The following is a 7,620-nucleotide window of genomic DNA, read 5'->3' on the forward strand; positions in this document are numbered from 1 at the left end:
GTGAGTAATGCAACAGATTGCGCCTCACGAGGTAATCCAAGTATTAGTCGAAGGGCAACGCGATGATCTCATTCCAGTTGAGCTATCAAACTAGGTGGTATGTTCAGGACTGGGAGCACACATAACTGGAACACCTGGAGAACCGTTGTGTGGTCGCAGCCAGCGCCTCTAGCAATCAAGGCGGCCACATACTTAAGGAGGGAGTGCGATTTGCGTCGTATACATTTAACGGCAGGACGCCAAGAGATGCGATCACCTACAATTAGCCCCAAATAACAGTGTTGTCGCGCCCAGTTTATGGGCGTTTCGTCAAGGTACAGTCTGCTCATTGTTCGACGAGCGCGTTGTTTAGGATGATATGCTATTGCAGCCGACTTATCAGGTGATATGAGCAGGCCAACTTCACCCACGTACTCCGAAGTAGCATTTAGAGCTCTTTGCAGGCTTGCACGAAGCCGCGGACCAAGGTGCGAAGGGCCGCTTATCCACAGAGCAATGTCATCAGCGTAGACAGCTATGCGCACAGGGAAGTCGCCGTCCCGAGGCAAACGACTTAGAAGCACGGCGAGTACGGTGTTAAGCAAGAGCGGCGATAGTATGCTGCCCTGTGGGACACCGCGCTTCACATTTCGGTATTCACTAGTTACTCCTCCGACACGCACTTTCAACCGGCGCTCCGATAGAAAATTATGCACAAAGCGGAGCAGACGACCTGAAATTCCCGCGGTTGCAAGAGCGAGAATAATCGCCTTATACGGAAATGAATCGAAAGCTTGCTGTATGTCTAGGAACAGCATGTAGGCGGAATGCTTGTTCCCTTTAGCAAATTCGAGCGCTGAGACAAGGTCTGATATGCTGTCCATAGCTGAACGGCGGCGACGAAAACCACTCATGACCTCAGAAAAAAAATTCACCTCCTCTAACCTGACATCTAAGCGAAACAAGACCACTCACTTCATTAACTTGATGACATTTGATGTTAGGGATATTGCCCGGTAGGACTTGAGGTGTTTTGCAGGGCACCTGGGCTTTAAAATTGGTATAACCACGGATGATTTCCATTCAGCAGGAATTACACCGGTTCTCCATACTTCATTATACTCGTCCAATATGCGATCTTATCTTATCAACGTTCCGAAATGCTTGATACGTCACACCATCTTCACCTGGAGCAATGCAGCGTTTGGAAGGCTCAGCGCGTGTCGCAGCTCCTAAAGAGTGAAGTCTGCCTCGTCCATCTGGCAGGCTGGACCGTAGGAAGCGGTTATGGTGCTATGACTTGTAAAAGAAGCAAGGTCGCCATTTGTGGTGTCACTGGATGCAGGAGAGACGAAAATGTCTGCAAATGCCTCCGCTGTAACTTTTGGTGACTAGCCAGTCGCTATGCTGAATGCAGCCGTAGGATTCTTGCAGATTTCAGGAGTGCGGAGAGCCTTCAGTATGCGCCACACACTTCCAAAACCACTTCCAGTATTCAACGAACTACACAAACCTTCCTAGTTCTTGCGACGAAGCTGTTTTATATGCCGCCGTATGGCTGCATCAATGCGATTATACATAGTCCAGTCGGTGTGTCGTTTAGAGCGCTGTGCCCGCCTATAAGCGCACCGTCGACATGTGCGGAGCTGCAAAAGCTTTAGATCGGGGTTTGGTTTGCCGGCACTCTGTCGTCGTTGTACTGTCGCTTCTCGTAAGCACTCACTCATCAGTTTAAACAGGCTGTCTTGAGATGGTGCCTCTGAGATCAGCTGACGGAACTTGTCCTAGTTAGTCATTGTACACACGACAGCCTGGCGACCCGTAGTATGTGTTCGTTTTAAACAAATGGGTGGGTGATCTGAGCCCCACGGGTCAGGTTCACGTGACCAGGCTAAGCACACATATCTCGTTGATATCGCAAGGTCTATAGTAGAATGTTCCTTACCTCTACCTATAAATGTAGGTGAATCATCATTCAGTATTTGCAGAGTGTTATTGACAATGATCTCATTAATCTCTGCCCCACAATTGTCTTGGGGATGGCTCCATCATCGTGAATGGTGGCCATTAAAATATCCGCATAACACAAACGATGCACCACACCGAGACACTAAACACTCAAGTAGTGACGTATCGGAAGAACGTGTAGGCCTCTTGTATATGCTTGCCACCATCACAGACACACCTCTGAGGCTCACAGTAACAGCTCCACATTCAAACCCATCGTCACAAATGCCGTCTGCGTCAAGAACCGCGAAATCCAAGTGAGCACGCACGTACACTGATGTTTTTGAAGCACTGCGCGTATGCGAGGCGTCCACACACTGGTAAGAGCAACAAGCTGGTTCCGTGCATCGAGTCTTACTGTGGACACCCACGAAGCCTGGCAATCGATATTCATCTTTCCTTACGTTAGTTTCCTGAAGCGCTATAATGTCTAGTTGAGTCTTCATAGCGATGAGTCAAAGAACTAGATCAGTGTGCTGCGGTCGCATCGAACTGACGTTACCATTGCAGCACAAAAGGGCGAGGCTGCTGACAACTGTTAAATTGCTTCCGGTAACCCCATACAAGTGTCCATCGCGAAGATAATGCAATACCGCGCCGACCCACGGCGGAGCAGGTGTGAAGCAGGTGAAGCAGGTGTGAAGCACTCCCTACACGGGGGCCTACGCTGAAGATCATGCAAGCCCCGACTCGCACCAGTGGAGAAGCAGGCGTCAGGCACTCTCCATACGTGTATACTGAAGTTAATACAATACTGGGGCGACCCGCGGCGGAGATAAAGCAGGTGTTGAGCACTCCTTGCACAAGCGCCTATAGCAAAGATAATGCAATGCCAGGCCGACATGCTGCACAGGGGAAGCAGACATGAAGCACTCCCCACACTTGGACCGATCCCGAAGCTAGTGAACTGCCGGGCCAACCCACGGCGGAGGTGAATCAGGCGTTAAGAACTGGCCAAAGAACTCGCCAAAGGGTACGGCAGCTGGGCTTGCGCACATATGACTAACCCGATTGTCTTCCTCGTGCAGTTCGTCGCCAGCCTGCTGGTGATACCGGCGGGAAACCAACAACCGTATCAGCACTTCCGAGACGCGCATGTGCTTCTACGCCAAAATGACTGTTGTTCGGCGCCTCTGTTACTACAACCTTCGCATGTGTTCCATGACGTACCATCATGACGTACCAACCTAACGACAGCAACAGTGGAGTCTACCAGTCGTGTGTAGCGGCGCTGCGCGACACCTGGACTATAAAAGCTGTCGACGATGCATCGTAACCCAAAGGGCACGGCAGCTGGGCTTGCGCACAGATGACTAACCCGATTGTCTTCCTCGTGCAGGTAAGAAAGCGTTTTAGAAAATGCTTTCGTTCTAGCGAGCGTTGTCTTGTCGTGCTGCCGTGCCCAGCGGTACTTCTCGATACAGTGTCTGACGCAGTGTACATAACAAAGTTGCTATTGCTTGCCGGCGATGTTGACACTAACCCTGGACCCGATATGACGGAACTGTCACGTTAGCTGCAACAGATTGCAGCGGACATAAAAGTTATAAAAGAAGAACGTTTAACAGCAATCGATAACAAATTAGAGCGCTTAGCTTTCCTTGAAGACAAGCTTTCCTCGTGTATGGAACAGGTAACTAATTTAGAGCAGGTAATGTCATCCTTGGAACTAAAGCTACACGACCTCGAAAATTGCTCCGGAAGACCGAACCTCATAGTCTATGGTATGTCAGAAGAAGAAGATGAAAATAACGAGTCGCTGGAGCGCTGTGTGAATAAAAAGGTTGTCAAAGATTGCCTGAAACTGGATGAAGTCGCGATCGAACGCATCCACAGATTAGGTAGACCGGAAGAAAACAAAACAAGGCCAATAATACTGAAGCTTCTAGATTTCAGGGAGAAAGCAAAAAATTTTGCGAAATTGTCACAAACTAAAGGGGACTGCGTTTGCCATCAGTGAAGATTTTTCACCCCGCGTTGGCGACATTAGAATAAACTTATGGAAATATGGCTACCCGCCGTGGTTGCTCAGTGGCTATGGTGTTAGGCTGCTGAGCACAAGGTCGTGGGATCGAATTCCGGCCACGGTGTCCCCATTTCGATGGGGGCCAAATGCGAAAACAACCGTGTACTTAGATTTAAGTGCACGTTAAAGAACCCCAGGTGGTCTAACTTTCCGGAGTCCTCCACTACGGTGTGTCTCATAATCAGAAAGTGGTTTTAGCGCATAAAACCCCTTATTGAAAAGATGTTGCGCCAAAAAACAACACACATGAAAGACGACGACACCACCAAGCCCCCGTGGTGTCGTCGTCTTTCATGTGTGTGTTGTTTTTTGGTGCAAGATCTTTTCAGTATGCAAGATCACCAACTAGCCCAGCAGTTAACTTTTCTAAAACCCCATAATTTGATTTTTTTTTTTTGGAAATACGGCAAACCGAAAAAAAATTCCGGCGATAAAGTCTCTCTGGTTTATGACAAACTAAAGATAAACGGGGAGCTATATTTTTGCGACGATGTTAAAAAAGACGTGCGCCCTTTTACATGTGCTTCAAACCAAACAAAAGACCAGGACACGGAAGCACGAACCCTACGCCCGCGCCGCCAGCAACGTCCCAAATAACTTTCATGAACATAAATGCGCGTAGCATTGTCAACAAGCTCGGTCACCTTGAATCATTACTAGTGGGCTTCGAGCCGGACTTCCTAGCCATTACGGAAACCTGGCTAACAAAAGAGATTAACAATTTTGAAATAATTCCCCCGAACTACGCTACAGTTCGTAAGGACCGACCGACACGTGGTGGAGGCGTGGCTTTGTGAATAAAATATGAAGCCACTTTCGTTACAATGCCTGAAGTTGAGGGGATGGAAGCGTTTTTTTTGTAAACTCCGTTTTCCTAGTGGCGCTATCATTGTTGGGTGTGTTTACCTCACCCCTTGTTCTGATTCAAACATATTTCATTCATTGTGTACTTGCATACAACGTCAAGGACACTAGACTAATACTTTTAGGGGACTTCAATCTTCCTGACATCGACTGGTGTACACTGCAACATCATTCACCTTGCGCAGAAGTTGTTTTCGATATGACGCTTTCTTTCAACCTCACGCAGATCGTAAGAGAACCTACTGGCCTACTAGGAACTAGCTCTAACACTTTAGATTTTGTGCTCCTGAGCAATCATTTTCCTTATCATGACGCAAAAGTAGAAACACTAGAAGGCCTGTCTGACCACAAACTAATTATGTGTTCCGTCCCGTTTCATTACACTACACCCTCTTCCCGATCAACAACAACATATCCTGACTACATCCGAGCTGATGACACTAGCATACATGCCACATTATCTGAAGAGCTATCACTGTTCCGTCAACTCTCAGATGACACTAAAACCAATATAGAAATCCTATGGCGTAGGTTTAAAAATATTATATCGTATTACATTAATAATTTTGTTCCTACCAAGACTAAAATAACGCGAAACAAGAATCTTTGGATTACTCGAACTGTAATTCATGCCAAACGGAAGGACCGACGACTTAAAGAAACGCAACGACGCCACCTATCAGAAGGAACAGCCGAAAAATTAAACATTCTATTTTTCAAATATGCTTACAAAGTTCCTGAGAGATTCTCCCCAAGAGTTTTGGCGTTACTTAAATCCTAAAGTACATAATGAAAGTCATCCGTCCTCGGAGGAAAATTCAAACACTGCGACCACACTGAACAACTACTTTTGTTCTATCTTCACTACAGACGATGGAAATGCACCTCGCAATAGCCCCTGCACCGGCAAGCAACTAGGGCCCCTTACTGTGACCGAAGCAGGAGTCTTAAACCTACTACTAAATTTAGACACTAAAAAAGGACCGGGGCCTGATAACATTTCTAACACATTCCTACGCAGATATATCGAGTGGATAGTGAAGTTTTTAGAATACTCTTTAACAAATCCCTGACATCCTGCAGCCTTCCTAAAGAATGGAAAACAGCTAAAATAACACTAATACATAAATCAGGAAGCAAATCAGATCCCTCAAACTTCAGACCAATCTCACTAACCAGCACAATATGCAAGCTACTTGAGCACATCATCTTAAAGCACATAACAACCTATCTAGACGATCACCAAATTCTAACGCCTTTCCAACATGGCTTTCTAAAGAGACTTTCTACCGTTACTCAACTAATTGAACTCGTGCATGACGTAACCACCTCTAGTGATCACCAGCAACAAATCGACCTTATTTTTTTAGACTTTTCGAAAGCCTTCGACCGTGTGTCCCACCCAAAACTTATTAGGAAACTTGAACTAACTTTAGGAACTGGCCCAATTTTAGACTGGATTATTGATTACCTCACTAACCGTACTCAGTTTGTCGAAATTAACAATGAGAAATCCGTAACAGCTGATGTCACATCAGGTGTACCACAACGAAGCGTCTTAGCCCCAATGTTGTTCCTAATTTTTATAAACGACCTTCCTGCTAACATTTTTAACATTAGACTTTTTGCCGATGACTGCGTGCTATATAAGGAAATTAACTCTGTCATCGACCATATAGCTTTAAATAACGCCATAGCAGCAGTAGCGAAGTGGTGTGAAGATTGGCAGATGACTATTAACGTTGACAAATCTGTTTTATTATCTGTAACAAGGAAGAAACACAGGTCACTCTTTCAGTACACACCGACAGAACTACTCAAACAAGCCGGGTGGCTAACTCTTCAAAACAGAGCAAAACTAGCACGCCTTAAAACCATTTACAAAGTCATAAACAATCAATTAAATCTGGATACCTCACGATATATAACGAAATCTCAAACGAGGAAAACACGTCATAACCCCTCCCACACAGTAAACGAGTATTCATTGCGTACTGACACTTCCAGGTATTCTTTCTTTTCACAGACTATACGCGATCGGAAAGCTTTGAACGTGAGCTCTTTTAATAGTTCATCACTAACTGCCTTTATCCCACTTGGTGAAAACGATCTGCTTACATCTCAGTAAATATTTTTGCTTATTGTCAGTATCACTTTGTTACTACCTTTGTTTTGTATTTTGTGGCACAATTATTTCTGTCCAGCCCAAATCCTGCAGCATGAACCTGATTATATATATTTTTACTCCTGCTGATGTATAAGTTTATTCTATGTATTATTGTGTATTTCTAAACCGCTTTACAATGTCATGTTTGTATGTCAATGCACTTTTTGAATGCCCTTTCTGTTATGATCCTTGACGGGGTTGACAGTATTGCATAAATAAATAAATAAATAAATAAATAAATAAATAAATAAATACGCGGTCCGATCCCGAAGTTAGTGGAATATCTGGCCGACCAGCGGCGGAGGTGAAGCGGGCTTTCGCACTACCCATACGTGGACATATATTGAGGATGGTACTATACCAGACCGAGCCGCTGCGGAGGTGAAACAGGCCTTAAGCCCTCCGCATACATTCGCAGATCGCGAAGCTTGTGCAATGCGGAGCCAACCCAGCAGGCGTGAAGCACTCCCCACGCGTGGGTAGATCACGAAGTTAATACAATACCGGGGCCGACCCGCGGCTAAGGTGTAGCAGGTATTCGGCACTCCCCGTTAAAGCACCGATCGCGAAGTTTGTG

The sequence above is a fragment of the Dermacentor andersoni genome, chromosome 5, assembly GCF_023375885.2.
Source record: "Dermacentor andersoni chromosome 5, qqDerAnde1_hic_scaffold, whole genome shotgun sequence".
In the NCBI taxonomy this organism is placed as follows: Eukaryota; Metazoa; Arthropoda; class Arachnida; order Ixodida; family Ixodidae; genus Dermacentor; species Dermacentor andersoni.